The 18,395-nt window shown below is 44.7% G+C and overlaps 1 protein-coding gene across 4 annotated transcripts in view; it reads right to left on the bottom strand.

Moving 5' to 3' along the window:
- Positions 1-18,395, bottom strand: part of LOC147122339 (zinc finger protein 644-like) — a 136,037-nt gene that overhangs the window by 67,035 nt on the left and 50,607 nt on the right. For all 4 annotated transcript variants that reach the window (XR_015077734.1, XR_015077735.1, XM_085983385.1 and 1 more), the window contains exon 2: positions 15,741-15,896. The gene's annotated coding sequence lies outside the window, so the exon portion shown is untranslated. The remainder of the gene's footprint in view (positions 1-15,740; positions 15,897-18,395) is intronic.

The following is an 18,395-nucleotide window of genomic DNA, read 5'->3' as shown; positions in this document are numbered from 1 at the left end:
AAGGGAATTAAGGGTTACGGGGAGCGGGCAGGAATTTGGACATGAGTCTAGGTTCGGATAGGTCATGGCCCTGTGGGTAGCGGAGCGGGCCCAGGGGCCGTGTAGCCTGATCCTGCTCCTGTTTTCGTGTGTCTAATTCTGTTAGATTCAGGAGATGGTTCTGTGATAGTAGATTGGCGGTTAGGATCAGATCAGCCATGATCTTATTGAATGGCGGAGCAGGCTCGAGGGGCCAATTGGCCTACTCCTGCTCCTATTTCTTATGTTCTTATGTTCTTATGAATAGTCAGCATGAATTTCAAAAGGGAAAATCTTGCTTGACCAACCTTACTGAATTTTTTTGAAGGGTAATGGAGACAGTAGGCAATGGTAATGCAGTAGATGTAATTTATCTAGATTTTCAAAAGGCCTTCGATAAGGTACCCCATAATAGACTAATGAACAAGGTTAGAGATTGTGGAGTCGGGGAGAAGTAGCAAAATGGATAGCTAGCTGGCTTCAAGACAGGAAGCAGAGAGATGGGGTAAAGGGTAGCTATTCACAGTGGCAGGAGGTGGGTAGTGGTGTTCCACAAGGATCAGTGCTGTTCACAATTTATATATTAATGATTTAGACTTGGGAATCAAAAACACAATTTCTAAATTTGCGGATGATACCAAATTGAGGGGTGGGGGGGGGGTTGTCAATACTGAGGAGGACTGCAACAAATTATAGCAGGACATTAATAAACTTGTATAATGGGCATATAATTGGCAAATGAAGTTCAACACAGATAAATGTGAGGTATTACATTTTGATAGGAAGAATAGGGAGGTCACTTATCACTTTGAGGGTGCGAGTCTAGGTGGGGTAGAGGAACAAAGGGATCTCGGGGTACAAATACACAAATCACTAAAAGTTGTGACACAGGTTAGCAAGGCCATAAAAAAAGCAAACCAAGTGCTAGGGTTTATTTCTAGAGGGATAGAATTGAAAAGTAGGGAACTTATGCTAAACCTGTATCGAACCTTGGTTAGACCACACTTGGAGTACTGCGTACAGTTGTGGTCGCCAAATTATAAAAAGGATATAGAGGCACTGGAGAGGGGGCAGAGAAGATTTACAAGGATGATGCCAGAAACGCGAGGGTATACATATCAGGAAAGGATGAACAGGCTGGGTCTCTTTTCGCTTGAAAAAAGGCGGCCGAGGGGTGACCTAATAGAGGTCTTTAAAATTATGAAAGGTTTTGATAGAGTGGATACAGAGAAATATGTTTCCACTTGTGGGGAAGAGCATCAATATAAGAAAATCACCAAAAAACTAGAGGCCATCAATATAAGATAGACACCAAGAAATCCAATACTGAATTCAGAAGAAACTTCGTTACCCAAAGAGTGGTGAGAAAGTGGAACTGGCTACCACGGGGAGTGGTTGAAGCGAATAATATAGATGCATTTAAGGGGAGGCTAGACAATCATATGAGGGAGAAGGGAATAGAGGGTTATGCTGACAGAGTTAGATGAGGAAAGACGGGAGGAGGCTCGAGTGGAGCATGAACGCTGGCATGGACTGGCTGGGCTGAATGGCCTGTTTCTGTGCTGTATATCCTATGTAATCCTCATGTTTCTGCCATATACTCATGCATCTTCTTTGAACAATATTACTGCAGGATAGCAATTGAATCTCAGGAGCCTTCCTTTACAGTATGAGACCTAATGATATTGCTGACTTACAAAGCCTGCAATCTAAGATTTCTTCTATCTCGAAGGCCAAGGCTTTGAAGAAAATAAACTTGTTCCACAAACATTTGAGGTCTCTGCCTCCTTCTCTCTTACACAAACACACATAGCCTCTCTCTTTTTAAAAAGAACTCAATATAAAATCTTTTGAAATTTCTCCTCTAAATGTTCTTCAAATAGACTCTATTGAAAGCTGAAAAGAAATATCAGAGTAGTTGGACTGAGTAAACGCTACTGATGTTTCCTGAGAAATTGTGCCCAATGCACACGCTTCGACTGCAGGATCTGCCATCAGCCAACAGTCACAGATTTAGGCAAAAACATCGAACCCAGGCTTCTGGGAAAGGCTAAAGCCCTGTTCCTGGGACTAGGGACAGGGTCACTGGCAAGGCTTGGAAGCTAAGCAGAGCCAGGCCTGGTTAGTACCTGGAGGGGTGACCATCAGGGAAGACCAGGTGCAGAAGGTCACGGAAGGAGCCCCGGGAGGGGCGGCTGGTGAGCAGGCCCGGGCGTTGGGCTGAAGATTGTCGGACAGGAGGAATGGTGGAAATGGAATGGCGGCAATGGAATGGCGGCGCGCACAGACGCAGCGGCTTTGCTTCTCCCAGGATGGTGCTATTTACGTTAATGTTAATGTTATTTGTACTGGACTCATGGGAGCTTGCAAGATCACATTTCGTTGTTCATTGTACAATGACAATAAAGTTGAATTATTATTATTATTAAAAACTTTAGTGAAGGTATTTTAAAAAAAACACAACACTGTTCAATAGGTAATTTAATAATATTGTGAATAAGGTAATATTTTGATTTTGTTTAAAACCTTATTTTGTACATTAGAAATTCCTGATTATAAATAGCAGGTGAAACATTTTTCCAAAAGTGTTTGTGTGATTCAATTAGATGGAGACGAGTCCGACTGCCATTCTGCCCAAGTCACTTCCCCAACCCACAACCCATAGCCTGCCGGCTGGTTCCATCCCAGAACAGACACATCACTCCTCCCACAGCCCTGGCCAGATCCTTACCGCGATTGACAGCCTTCATTTGCTAGCTTACTATGCCACCATGTGCGGCTCCTTTCAACACCCAATGACTGTCCCACACCAGCCATTGTAATGCAGCTTGCAGCCCTCCAACTTCAATCCCCACCCTAGCTCTCCACTCAACAACTGCCATCCAATAAGAAAAAGAGCGAGAAGCAGAAAATCAAAAGAGACAGAGAGGGGGCAAGAAAACAAGAAGGGAGTCAGAGACATAAATAGCAACATGATATTTACAAACAGGCAAGAAAGGGATTGTATACGCTGACTTTCTCCAGCGTTTGTTTTGTCAGTCACATTTCAGGCACCATACACATAAAAGTCCACATACTAAATGTAGTGTATGTACCTTTAAGGGGAGAACTACTTTTTACAGCTCCTGTATACTGTAGTACCGGCAGTGACCACACCTGTATATAAACCCTGAGTAGGGATCTGTACTTTAGTTTCAGAGTAACCTTCATCCAGTAAACACCTGTTGATTGTTCCTCTGCAGTCTCTCTCGATTTATTGAAGGACACCATACATCAAAATTTACGGATTTAACATTGGCGACGATTCGATCCGAACCTACCTGCAACTCTGTAGAAGGCAGCCGATTCCACCAGTGCGGGCATCGACCATCCGGAGAGGACTTGAACATCGCAGAGGAGGCTATGAAGAGCTGGGCTTGGTTCCCCAGTCGCGACGATCCAGCGCAGCGGGCTGGCAGCAGGTACGGCGCAGACCCTTCCCGGACGGCGGCGGCTAGAGCCGACCGACGGCACAGAAAAAGGCCGAGCAGCGTCGACGGGGTAAGAGAGAGGGTAAAGCGCACAGAGCGCGGCTGGGGTTTCAAGGGCTGAGCAGCGTCCGCGGGGGAGGAAAGGAAGCGCGGGAGACGCCATTTTGAGCCAGCGGAGAAGAAGGGAGAGCGCGGGAGACGCCATTTTTAGCCAGTCTAACCACACCCAGGGATGCCGAAGAGTGGCAGTGTCACAGCATTCGACAATGAAGTCGAAGATTGGGCAACATATATAGAACGCGTAGAAGTGTACTGCAAGGCGAATGAAGTGCCAGATGCCAGGAAAGCACTGGTATTGTTGAATTCCATGGGTGCAAAAACGTACGGCTTACTGCGAAACCTAGTAACCCCAGAGAAGCCAGTGGAAAAGGATTTTGAAAGCATAGTGGCAATCCTACAGGACCACTTAAACCCCACACCGCTACTGATAGCAGAAAGATTTAAGTTTCATAAAAGGAACCAGCATAAAGACGAAAGTAATGCTGAGTATTTAATGGAACTGTGCAAACTATCGAAACACTGCCAGTTTGGAACGGGACTAGCAGATACTTTAAGGGACAAGTTTGTGTGTGGGCTTCAAAGTGAAGGAACCCAGAAACGGCTTCTATCAGAAAAGGATCTTACGCTGGACAAGGCTTTCAGCATGGCAGTATCACACGAAGCAGCCGCACGGGGCGCTGCAGAGATACAACGGAGACCGCAAGAATATGACACAAATGAAATGTCATATGGAGCAGTGAAGTGTTATCGCTGCGGCAGAACAACACACGACCATAAGGATTGTTGGTTCAAGGACCAAGTGTGCAGACAGTGTGGAGTTCAGGAGTACTATCCAAAGTGGACTGGAGCGAGTGGGCTACAGCCATCGTTCCTGTAATGAAGAGGTCGTTGAGTAATACGCCTGGGGAACCAAAGAAGGTTCGCATCTGTGGGGACTTTAAGGTGACAGTGAACCTAGTCCTTCACGCTGTACAATATCCGCTTCCGCGGATTGAAGATATTTTCGCCTCGCTATCTGGAGGGAAACGCTTCACTAAGATTGATCTGGTCCAGGCGTACCTGCAAATGGAGGTAGAAGAAGCCTCGAAACAGTACCTCACGACCAACACTCAAAGGTCTCTACCAATACAACGGGCTGGTTTACGGATTTAACACTAAACAAATGGACAGCAAAAGGGTTGGGGTTTTTTTTTAAATTCGTCCACGGGATGTGGGCGTTGCTGGCAAAGCCAGCATTTATTGCCCATCATTAATGGCCCTCGAGAAGGTGGTGGTAAGCCAACGCCTTGAACCACTGCAGTCCGTGTGGTGAAGACACACCCACAGTGCCGTTACGGAGGGAGTTCCAGGATTTTGACCCAGCGACTATGAAGGAACTGTGATATCTTTCCAAGTCAGGACAGTGTTCAATTTGGAGGGGAACTTGTAGGTAGCGGTGTTCCCATGCGCCTGCTGCCCTTGTCCTTCTAGGTAGTAGAGGTCGCGGGTTTGGGAGGTGCTATCGAAGAAGCCTTGGCGAGTTGCTGCAGTGCATCTTGTAGATGGTACACACTGCAGCCACGGTGCACCAGTGGTGGAGGGAGTGAATGTTTAAGGTGGTGGATGGGGTGCCAATTAAGCAGGCTGCTTTGTCCTGTATGGTGTCGAGCTTCTTGAGTGTTGTTGGAGCTGCACTCATCCAGGCAAGTGGAGAGTATTCCATCACACTCCTTACTTGTGCCTTGTAGATGGTGGAAAGGCTTTGGGGAGTCAGGAGGTGAGACACTCGCTGCAGAATACCCAGCCTCTGGCCTGTTCTTGTTGCCACAGTATGTGTGTGGCTGGTCCAGTTCAGTTTCTGGTTAATGGTGACACACCCCCGCGCCCCCCCCCCCCCCACCAGGATGCTGGTAGTGGGGGGATTCGGTGATGGTAATGCCGTTGAATATCAAGGGGCGGTGGTTAGACCCTTTCTTGTTGGAGATGGTCATTGCCTGGTACTTGCCACTTATCAGCCCAAATGTGAATGCCGTTCAGGTCTTGCTGCAGGCGGGCATAGACTGCTTCATTATCCGAGGAGTTGCGAATGGCACTGAACACTGCAATCATCAGCGAACATCCCCACTTCTGACCTATGACGGAGGGAAGGTCATTGATGTAGCAGCTGAAAAATGGTTGGGCCTAGGACATTGCCCTGAGGAATTCCTGCAGCGATGTCCTGGGGCTGAGATGATTGGCCTCTAACAACCACAACCATCTTCCTTTGTGCTAGGTTGACTCCAGCCATTGGAGAGTTTTCTCCCTGATCCCCACTGACTTCAGTTTTACTAGGGTTCCTTGATGCCGCGCTCAGTCAAATGCTGTCTTGATGTCAAGGGCAGTCATTCTCACCTCACCTCTGGAATTCAACTCTCTTGTCCATGTTTGGATCAAGGCTGTAATGAGGTCTGGAGCAGAGTGGTCCTGGCGGAACCCAAACTGGGCATCTCTGAGCAAGTTATTAGCGAGTAAGTGCCGCTTGATAGCACTGTCGATGATGCCATCAATCACTTTGCTGATGATTGAGAGTAGACTGATGGGGCGTTAATTGGATTTGTCCTACTTTGTGGACAGGACATACCTGGGCACAAAAAACAGGACAATGTCGGGTAGATGCCAGTGTTGTAGCTGTACTGGAACAGCTTGGCTAGAGGCGCGGCTAGTTCTGGAGCACAAGTCTTCAGCACGACAGCTGGAATGCCTTTGCTGTATCCAGTGAGCTCAGCCATTGCTTGATATCACATGGAGTGCATCGAATTGGCTGAAGACTGGCTTCTGTGATGGTGGGGACCTCAGGAGGAGGCCGAGATGGATCATCCACTCGGCACTTCTGGCTGAAGATGGTTGCGAATGCTTCAGACGTGGTGGGATTTGATCTCACGTCTCCGGATCATTAGTCCAGGCCTCTGGATTACTAGTCCAGTAACATAACCACTATGCTACCGTACTCCCCTACATTACATGGAGATTTACAGGAAAACTGAACTGAACTTGCATTGACTATAAAACAGTTTACTAACTAGCACAAAAGATTGACCGCATTAACTCCTCAATCATCCCTCAAAAATAAAATGCACACTAATTTACTACCAGAAAAAGGAAGCATAGAAAAACATTCGTCTTTCTAATTTCTGTTAAGTATGCTTCTCCAAAATATATTCAGTTCTGTAACCGGAATAATTTCAATACCGTGGTAATATTTTATTAATAAAAAAGCGTAACATATTCAAAGATGATAACATTTAGAAGTTTAACAAGGGTCCTTATAAAGTAACATTAAATTATTTTGCCCCAAAAATCCAAACTTGTGCCTGAAGCAATTAGAAATTGAATCCATGCAGCATAACCTTTTTTGTAAGAAAACAACATTGCAACTTTATTTCTTGGTTCATTGCCAATGATACAAAACTGTCCTGATATAAGTCAAGTTGAAAAGTATGATTTGGTCTGTGGAGGTTTTTTTAAAATTACCATTGTAGAATAGGTGAACTTCCACAAACCAGAAGTTAACTTAAATTAACTCATAGAATAGTACAGCACAGAAGGAGGCCATTCGGCCCATCGAGTCTGCGCCGAAATAATTATAGATTGAATTGCTAAAGATGAACTACAATTACAACAGTGACTACACTTCAAAAAGTACTTCGTTGGCTGTCATGCAATTTGGGACATCCGGTGGTCGGGAAAGTCGCTATATAAATGCAAGTCTTTCTTTCTTTAATATATAATTTAAGACTCTGCAAAGGACAATCTGGTTGCCTAATTTAAAAAGTAAACGGGCTACCAAAACAACCATATTCACAAGTTCAAACCTACCACGTGATTGGAGTTCAAAAAATTTAAATGTGTAGAAAATGACAAATAAACTTCCACAAAATCGCAACAAATTTAAACAAATATTGGAACACGCTTTGTTATTTCGCCCAAGAAAACACATTAAACCTTGAATATTGTGAAACAGAGTAAAGTAATCATCCAACTGCATGCCCAAGACAGGTATGTAACATGCTACGACAAGTACGGTTCATTACCCAGAGCTTTGGCATTCAGTATACCTACCCCAAAGAGCGTCTAGTAAGCAGAAGTTTGTAAGAGGCAGTGAACCAGTAGCTAAATTTTGAACAGACTGAACAGCATTATTATTGTCTCAAAACAATCATGGTCTGAATCAAGTTTGAATCCAGTTCTTGTTCTTTGTTGTGTGTATTCTCTACTCTCTAACACCAACACTGTTTTCTTTGCTTCTCCAGGCCATTTACTTTAGTGTATGTTTTTTGCCATTACTAGTTTTCTCATTTTGTTCTTTAGAACCGTTTCAGCTTTTTATTATAAAGGTAATTTTTACAGTTGGTAAAGCTCAGTGGCAATAAGCATGCAGGTGCAGCAGGCGGTTAAGAAGGCAAATGGTATGTTGGCCTTCGTAGCGAGAAGGTTCGAGTATAGGAACAAGGATGTCTTGCTGCAGTTCTACAGGGCCTTGGTGAGACCACACCTGAGTACTGTGTGCAGTTTTGGTCGCCTTATCTGAGGAAGGATGTTCTTGCCATGGAGGGAGTGCAGCGAAGATTCACCAGGCTGATACCTGGGATGGCAGGAATGACGTATGAGGAGAGATTGTGTCGATTGGGCTTATACTCACTGGAGTTTTAGAAGATTGAGAGGGGATCTCATCGAAACCTATAAAATTCTGTCAGGCCTGGACAGACTAGATGCAGGAAGGATGTTTCCGATGGTCGGGGAGTCCAGAACCAGGGGTCATAGTCTAAGCATAAGGGGTAAGCCATTTAGGACAGAGATGAGGAGGAATTTCTTCACCCAGAGAGTGGTGAACCTGTGGAATTCTCTACCACAGAGGGCGGTGGAGGCCAATTCATTAAATATATTCAAGAAGGAGTTGGATATATTTCTTAAGGCTAAAGGGATCAAGGGATATGGGGAGAAGGCAGGGACAGGGTACTGAATTTGGATGATCAGCCATGATCTCATTGAATGGCGGAGCAGGCTTGAGTGGCCGAATGGCCTACTCCTGCTCCTATCTTCTATGTTTCTATGGAGCAGAACAAGCCATGAAAGGCCAGAAAATGTGTCTTAGATCCATATAGCCGGACTAACCTAAAATTGGTCCTGCCAAAAAGAGGAACCATTGCTTCATTTCAATATTATATTGCATTTAAGTAAAGCCTAGTGCAATTTTCCATCCAAGGAGGACAGAATTGCATTGGGAACTCCCTTTATCCACCTGGAGTAGCTATGGGAAGCTCCAGATAGGATTGAGCTCAGTGTCCAAGGGGGAAAAATTCAGTTGATTAGCACCTCCAGTTAGCGTGGGGCACAAAGCAACTAGCGCCCGGGCACGGTGATGTTTGCACCGCTCGCGAAATTGACCAGACATTTTGCGGCGGCGGTAAACACTACCGCCACGATCTCCTGCGCTGGCAGATCGTGACGTCAGTCGAGCATGCAACACCCCAGTCCGGATATTGAGTGGCGCCCCCTGCCTTTCCGCCTGCCGCTAGCAACGACAGGTTGAAGGGAACATTTTGCAGTCAGGAAGGGACTAGGGGAGCGCTATTTAAAGGCGGCCGCTTCCTGCCTTATTTTGTCGCCGGCATTGTTGCACCACGCATTGAGAGAGAGAGAGAGAGAGAGAGAGAGAGAGATCTGAGGAGTTTTGGACACTGAGCAGTACTTGGCAGGTTCATTTTGATTTGACCTTCCTTGCATCAATTTAGAAGAGACTATGGGGGCTGCACTCTGAGCTCTTTCCCTGGGCCTCTCCATTGTTCTTTCCAGCAGATTTGATGTACAGGTCTCTCCAGACCGAGATTCAAGGCTGCAATGAGCAGTGTGTGGATGGAGAGCAAGATCGACCCTCCCCTTTAAGAGCTGGCCAGTGCCAGTGTGTCCATGTTCTATTGCTGGCTGACATCACATGAGCTTCGCCAGCGCCTCGCTCCTCGGTATTAGCGCCTTGAGAGGTGTGTAGTGCCTGATTTAGCGCTCCAATCACCTCCAGGGGCAATAGAAGCCAAGTTTGCAGTCGGAGGCGATAATTAGCGCCAGGCGCTAAACTTTGCGCCCGGCCGATAACTACTCCCCAAAGGGGGCGATACCGAATTTCTCCCCCCCCAAGGCTTTTAAGCCCATTTTCAGCTTTACGGGACATTTTTAGTACAGGCTTTTGTTACTAATTTATGAAATTTATTTGGTTCTTTCTCCAAACAGTACGTAATGTATATATGGAACCTAAAATAGCTGATTATTACCTGTTAATTCAGCAGTAAGCCAAATGTAACAGAAGTATTTACAAAACTTTAACAGAGGAGACGTGGGGAAAAAAGAGGGATTTTACTATACAAACTTTAACAGGAGGTCAGGGTATCCCATGACAGTCAGCAAGTTGATTTAAAAATTAATCAGGGCGGTTGGCAATGTTCCCTCTAGTTTTTTTTTTCCCAAGCGCGGTCCCTTTAACTGGCTGCGGGGTCCCATTCAAATTTTCGTGCATGCGCCGTTATTGCCATTGAAAAGCCGGTGAGCGGCCTGCGCGGGACCCCCAGACCGCTGCGCAACTTAGTGGGAACATTGGTGGTTGGTTCTGAAGCACCCCAACAAATAAGAGTATTTCACGGTTGAAATTGTACAAGGTGAAAGAAAGCATACCAGCAAGATTAGTACCACCAAAGCCAAAATGTCCACACCCACCATTATGCCAGCAACCATATTGCAGGCCATGGCACACCTACTAGGTTCAGGGTTACTGGTTAGCACTAGATATTGGAAGATCTCGATCATCTTCTCTTGCAACGCAGAGACAGTGCTGCCAGGGGCAGTCAGGAACACAATTTTGTTCATTTCTTTTGCCCCTCTACCTCCTTCCAGGTGAGCAGAGGGATCATTTACCTAATTTGCTGCACGCACATGTATCACAATGCAGTTTAGCAGGACACGTTTACCCAGTATCACCTTACAAAACGCAGCAAATAGCAACCACGTGGTCATCCTCAGCACATCCTGTGTGCCATTAAGAACGAACGAACTTGCATTTATATAGCACCTTTCATGACCTCAGGACGTCCCAAAGTGCATTACAGCCAATTAAGTACTATTGAAGTGTAGTCACTGTTGTAATGTAGGAAGCACGGCAGCCAAACTATGCACAGTAAGGTCCCACAAACAGCAGTGATAACTGCGCACTGTTCAAAAACTGTGGCCTAACCAGTGTCCTTTGCAGATTCTTCATCACCTCCTTGCTTATATATTCAGTGCCCCTAAATATATAAACTATTCACAGTCTTTTGCCCCAAAATGTACTACACATTTAACTACATTTGCCAGCTATCTGCCTACTTTGCTAACTTATCTAGATAATCTTATTGTCTCCGACAGTCTTCATCACAGTTTGCTGTGTTTGTAGACAATATAGTAAACTTGCTGCAGGCAGTTAAAGCCAAATCTCAAAGCTCACATCTTAAAGGGAGTTCAAGTGCATTTGAATTGCAAATAGACAGCAAAATACCAAAGGCACCAGAAACTTTTTAAACTCCACTTCAGAATCCTGTATCTTTTTTGCACAAGTTAATATATGCCATTAATTTAAAAAAAAGCTCTAACAAATTAAAAACTAAGGTAATGCATTTAAGATATACAAATTTACATTGTCATGCTGGTCTTTAAAATGATGAAGGGGTTTGATAGAGTAGACACAAAGTTTCCACTTGTAGAGGATTCAAAAACATGGGGCATTAATTTAAGATAGTCAATAATAAATCCAATAGGGTATGATTTGGACAGGTTGGGTGATTGGGCAGAAGCATGTCAGATGCAATATAATGTGGATAAATGCAAGGTTATCCACTTTGGTGTCAAAAACAGGAAGGCAGATTATTATCTGAATGGCAATAGATTGGGAGAAGGGGAAGTGCAACGAGACCTGGGTGTCCTTGTGCACCAGTTGCTGAAGGTAAGCATGCAGGTGCAGCAGGCGGTTAAGAAGGCAAATGGTATGTTGGCCTTCGTAGCGAGAGGGTTCGAGTACAGGAACAAGGATGTCTTGCTGCAGTTGTACAGAGCCTTGGCAAGACCACATCTTGAGTATTGTGTGCAGTTTTGGTCGTCTTATCCGAGGAAGGATGTTCTTGCCATGGAGGGAGTGCAGCGAAGATTCACCAGGCTGAAACCTAGGATGGCAGGAATGACGTACGAGGAGAGATTGGGTCGATTGGGCTTGTACTCGCTGGAGTTTAGAAGAATGAGAGGGGATCTCATTGAAACTTATAAAATTCTGGAAGGATGTTCCCGATGGCCAGGGAATCCAGAACCAGGGGTCACAGTCTAAGGATAAGGGGTAAGCCATTTAGAACAGAGATGAGGAATTTCTTCACCCAGAGTGTGGTGAATCTGTGGAATTCTCTACCACAGAAGGCAGTAGAGGCCAATTCATTAAATATATTCAAGAAGGAGTTAGATATATTTCTTAAGGCTAAAGGGATCAAGGGATATGGAGAGAAGGCAGGGACAGGGTACTGAATTTAGATGAACAGGCATGATCTCATTGAATGGCGGAGCAGGCTCGAGGGGCCGAATGGCTTACCCCTGCTCCTATCTTCTATGTTTCTATGAATTCAGGAGAACCTTCTTTGCCCAAAGAGTAAGAATATGGAATGCACTATCACAAGTAGTTGAGGCAAACAGCGTAGATGCATTTAAGGGGAAGTTAGACAAGCACAAACGAGAAAATAGAAGGATATTCATAATATAGTACAGCACAGAAGGAGGCCACTTGGCCCATCAAGTCTGCGCTGATAGGGTTAGATAAAGTGGGGTGGGAGGCGGTTTGTGGAACATAAACGCCAGCATAGACCAGCTGAGCCGAATGGCCTGTGTCTGTGTTGTAGGCTCGATGAAACTCGACGTAAAAATCATACCCTTTTAAAGTATCACTTCTTAACTCCACTTTAATATTATCACTTTCAGTGTTACACTAAAGTTAAATTCTGAAAAAAACTTTTGCAAGAAAACAAAATCTTAGAATCATAGAATGGTTACAGCACAGAAGGAGGCCATTCGGTCATCGAGTCCATGCTGGTTCTCTGCAAGAGCACCTCAGCTAGTCCCACTCCCCCGCCCTTTCCCCGTAGCCCTGCAAATTTTTTTTCCTTCAGGTACTCATCCAATTCTCTTTTGAAAGCGGTGATTGAATCTGCCTCCACCACCATTTCAGGCAATGCATTCCAGATCCTAACTACTTGCTGCGTAAAAAAAAGTTTTACCTCTTGTCGCCTTTGGTTCTTCTGCCAATTACCTTAAATCTGTGTCCTCTGGTTCTCAACCCTTCTGCCAGTGGGAACAGTTTTTCTCTATCTACTGTCTAGACCCCTCATGATTTTGAACAGATCTATCAAAGCTCCTCTCAACCTTCTCTGCTCTAAGGAGAACAACCCCAGCTTCGCTAGTCTATCCACGTAATTGAAGTCCCTCATCCCTGGAACCATTCTTGTAAATCTTTTCTGCACCCTCTCTAAGGCTTTCACATCCTTCCTAAAGTGCGGTGTCCAGAAGTGAACATAATATTCCAATTGAGGCTTAACCAGTGTTTTATAAAGGTTCATCGTAACTTCCACACTTTTGTACTCTATGCCTCTATTTATAAAGCCCAGAATCCCGTAAGCTTTTTTAGCCACTTTCTCAACCTGCCCAGCCACCTTTAATGATCTGTGCACATATACCTCTAGGTCTCTCTGTTCATGCTACTCCTTTAGGATTGTACCCTTTAGTTTATATTGCCTCTCCTCATTCTTTCTACCAAAATGTATCACTTCCCACTTTTCTGCGTTAAATTTCATCCGTCACGTGTCACCCATTTCACCAGCCTGTCTATGTGCTCTTGAAGTCTATCATTATCCTCCTCCAAGTTTTGCATCATTTGAAAATTTTGAAATTGTGCCCTGTACACCAAGTCATTAATATATATCAAGGAAAGCAGTGGTCCTAGTACCGACCCCTGGGGAACACCACTGTATACCTTCCTCCAATCCAATAAACAACCGTTCACCACTACTCTCGGTTTCCTGTCACTTAGCCAATTTTGTATCCATGCTGCCACTGTCCTGTTTATTCCATGGGCTTCAACTCTGCTGGCAAGCCTATTATGTGGCACTTTGTCGAACGCCTTTTGGAAGTCCATGGGGGAAAAATTCAGTATCGCCCAGTTTGGGGCGCCATTATTGGCCATGCGCAAAGTTTAGCACCTGGCGCTAATTATCGCCTCCGACGGCAAACTTGGCTTTTATCGCCCCTGGAGGTGATTGGAACGCTAAATCAGGTGCTTCACACTTGTCTTAAGGTGCAAAGGCCGAGGAGCTACCTCAGAGCGTTGGCAAAGCAAGGAAGGGCAAATCAAAATAAACCTGCAAAGTGCTGCTCAGTACTCAAAACTCCTTCACACAGCGTTGAATCTCTCCAGAAGTCTCTCTTTCAGAATGAGTGGTGCAAAAATGTCACCGACAAAAAAAGGCAGGAAGAGGTCGCCTTTAAATAGCGCTCCCCCAGTCCCTTTCTGACTGCAAAACGCTCCCCTCAACCTGTCGTTGCTAGCGGCAGGCGGTAAGGCAGGGGGCGCCACTCAATATCCGGTCCGGGGCGCTAACGGGGCGTTGCGCACTCGACTGACGTCACGATCTGCCGGCGCAGGAGATCGTGGCAGTAGTGTTTAGCGTCGCCGCAAAATGTCTAGTTAATTTAGCGAGCGGCGCAAACATCGCCGCGCCCATGCGCTAGATGCTTTGCACCCCATTAGCGCCCTCTTAAGGCGCTAACGGGAGGCACAAACAACTGAATTTTTCCCCCTATGTACACATCAAACGCATTGCCCTCATCAACCCTCTCTGTTGCCTCATCAAAAACTCGATCAAGTTAGTTAAACACGATTTGCCTTTAACAAATCCGTACTAGCTTGCCTTAATTAATCCACACTTGTCCAAGTGACTGTTAATTTTGTCCCGGAATATCACTTCTAAAAGCTTCCCCACTACCGAGGTTAAACTGACTGGCCTGTAGTTGCTGGGTTTATCCTTGCACCCTTTTTTGAACAAGGGTGTAACATTTGCAATTCTCCAGTCCTCTGATACCACCCCCGTATCTAAGGAGAATTGGAAGATTATGGCCATTACCACCGCAATTTCCACCTTTACTTCCCTCGGCATCCTAGGAGGCATCCCATCCGGTCCTGGTGACTTAACTACTTTAAGTACAGCCAGCCTTTCTAGTACCTCCTCTATCAATTTTTATCCCATCCAGTATCTCAACTACCTCCTTTTTCACTATGACTTTGGCAGCATCTTCTTCCTTGGTAAAGACAGATACAAAGTACTCATTTAGTATCCCAGCCATGTCCTCTGCCTCCATGCGTAGGTCTCCATTTTGGTCCCTAAACAGCCCCACCCCTCCTCTTACTACCCATTTACTATTTATATGTCTATAGAAGACTTTTGGATTCCCTTTTAGGTTAGCTGCCAATCTATTCTCATAGTCTCTCTTTGCCCCTCTTATTTCCTTTTTCACTTCCCTCTGAACTTTCTATATTCAGCCTGGTTCTCACTTGTATTCTCAACCTGACATCTGTCATACGCCCCCTTTTTCTGCTTCATCTTTATCTCTTTCGTCATCCAGGGAGCTCTGACTTTAGTTGCTCTACCTTTCTCCCTCATGGGAATGTACCGCGACTGCACCCGAACCATCTCCTCTTTAAAGACAGCCCATTGTTCCAATACAGTTTTGCTTGCCAATCTTTGATTCCAATTTATCCGGGCCAGATCCATTCTCAACCCACTGAAATTGGCCTTCCTCCAATTAAGTATTTTTGCTCTAGATTGCTCCCTGTCCTTTTCCATAGTTAATCTAAACTTTATGACACTTATGATAGCAAAGCAGGCTCGAGAGGCTGAATGGCCTACTCCTGCTCCTATTTGTCATGATCACTGTTCCTTAAATGTTCCCCTACTGAACCCACCTCATTCCCCAGAACCAGATCCAGAATAATTAAGCAGACATAGAAATCTGAAACACTTTGGTATACAATGTAAATAAGCGTCTCACACATGTGCAATATCAGAAATGAGCATGCTGAAAATAAAAGGTAAACATATTTGTGGAAAATTGCGATAATTCTCTTACGTTTCTTTCAACTTCTTTTCCCTTGTTATTTCTGTCTCCCAGTCTCTTGCGCTCGTGTACAATCTCTCGTTTTTGTCGGCAAGCCACTTCTCAGTACCTCTCCTCAGATGAATTGAGCCGTCTGTCTTTTTCCAATTCCAATGAATTCATCTGCAACTAAAAATGATAAATCTTGCAGCATTTCAACTAAGATTGCTTCGAGTGACAACTTTTTCCCCATAGTAAAACTTACATTTTCACATGAACCTTTAGCTTTTGAACCATTTCTTCTGCCACCCTGCTCACATTACTATAGAATGAGAGTGGTGAACCTGTGGAATTCTCTACCACAGAAGGCAGTTGAGGCCAATTCATTAAATATATTCAAGAAGGAGTTAGATATATTTCTTAAGGCTGAAGGGATCAAGGGATATGGGGAGAAGGTAGGGACAAGGTACTGAGTTTGGATGATCAGCCATGATCTCATTGAACGGTGGAGTAGGCTCGAGGGGCCGAATGGCCTACTCCTGCTCCTATCTTCTATGTTTCTATGAACTTTGCTGTTGTTTTATAAAGGAATACATAAAATTCTATCAGTCATGCCCTGGAGTCAAAAATTGATACATCAGCTTCAGAGTCTAAAATTAATACATTATTTCACTTACAAACAACATTCTGTGGCGTTTTTGAACTGTGTGTAGCTGGATTATGGAGAAATCCAGCATGTAATGCTGCAGACATTTCTATTTGCATACTGACAGTGCTGGAATAGTAATAATGGTCCCAGGTGGGATAAATTATCCAGAGTATTGAATAGCAAAAACACCGTTGTGCTCAAGTACTTAATGTACTGCATCCTATCTGGGACTTCAACTGCAAACAATAAAGTCAGCTTACAAGCAGAAAGGCAGCAAAATGTTGCCATCAGTGGGAATACTCCGGCTGCACACCAGACAAAGGATTGAGGTTGAAATGTATCAGATTTAAGTGTTCCTTAGTTTCCACCCCACCCCCCCCCCCCCGCAAATCTTCCTCTGTGTGCCTTGGGGTTCTGGTGGCAATCAATGCATTGGTGAGTGCTGCGATTGGCGAGGTTGAAACGTACAGTTGGTTTACTTAAAATTGTTGTTTTGGATGGCATAAACGACGTCACACCAATGTTGTGTCCCTGTTGTTGCAAATTTGCTGCCACTGACCAACTGGAAAGATCCCTCTGCCACACTAAATCTTGACAATAAAGGGACAATGTCTATATATGGGGAATGTTTGAAATGGATTTATATTAGCTGCAGTGTTTGTCCAACCAGTTTTGTGATACTTTAGAAGTGTGTTCAATATAGTTAGAAGAATGTCCTTTCGCATGAAGACCTAAGGCTTAAATTGTCTGCAGTCGTTAGATCGACTGTGTAATTGTCACATACCTGGGGATGGAATCGGGGGCTACAATTTGCAGCTTCTTTTATACACAAGTCAAGGTGAGGAATGGCTATTGAAGCTCATCCGTGTTGTATCCCAGCTCTTCCATCCTAGCGTGGAACAATATCTCGAATACCTCCATTTTGATTTATCCCTGCCTGGTAGATTCTTCCAAACATCTACCACTCACTGAATAAAGAAGTTCTTCTCAATATTGGTTTTAAATTTACTTTTTACTAATTTCCATTTATATTTTCTGCTTCCCTGACTTGCTTTGATTTAATATTCTGGATTCGGTGTTCCTTATTTACACCATATAATACGTTATTAGTAGATTTCCAGCAGCATTGCTCACAGGTAGTTTGCGACCTGGAATGCGATTTCCGACCTCGAAAGCGGTCTTTCTGCAGCCCAAATGTGAGTGGTTTACCCAGAGCTTTAAAAACAAATTTACTTCTGCAAATTTCTCACATGACTGAAACCAGGTAAAAATATTACATTACAGAGATTTGCAAAGAATAAAAGATACAGGGCCCGGAATATTTGTATTATACTATTTACCTGACACTTCAGAAAACTTGCTAAGATATTGTCGTGTCTTGATTGCGAGTTTGACACCAGTCAATACGGTAATGTAATGTGCGAGTTTAACACCAGTTAATACGGTAATGTAATGTGCATTGCATTATGGGAATTACCTGGGAAAGCAGCAGTCAGCCATTTTTACTGAATAAAGAGAACATTGTAGTTAGAATGGGCAGCACGGTGGCATAGTGGTTAGCACTGTTGCCTCACAGCGCCAGGGACCCGGGTTCGAATCTGGCCTCGGGTGACTGTCTGTGTGGAGTTTGCACATTCTCCGTGTTTGCGTGGGTTTCCTCCGGGTGCTCCGGTTTCCTCCCACAGTCCAAAGATGTGCGGGTTAGGTTGATTGGCTATGATAAATTGACCCTTAGTGTTAGGGGGATTAAATACGTGGGGTTACGGGGATAGGGTGGGATATGTGTTGGTGTAGGGGTTACGGGGATCGGGTGGGATGTGTGTCGGTGCAGGCTCGATGGGCCGAAATGGCCTCTATCTGCACTGTGGGGTTTCTGTGAGAAGCCTGTCTGCCTGATTCTATGCTTTAATGCGTTCATACAACATTGGCGACGAGGATAACGAACGGAATCATTTTAAATAGGTAGTTGCCCAAGTTTTAGTTAGCTAGGATGGAAAAGACTGGCATTCAAAATTTTGCTTGATTCGCTGAGCCAGCCA

This window comes from Somniosus microcephalus, chromosome 3 (assembly GCF_052327205.1).
Source record: "Somniosus microcephalus isolate GS21.2 chromosome 3, FLI_Smic_1.0, whole genome shotgun sequence".
Taxonomy (NCBI): domain Eukaryota; kingdom Metazoa; phylum Chordata; class Chondrichthyes; order Squaliformes; family Somniosidae; genus Somniosus; species Somniosus microcephalus.
This window is presented reverse-complemented; position numbering and strand designations above follow the sequence as displayed.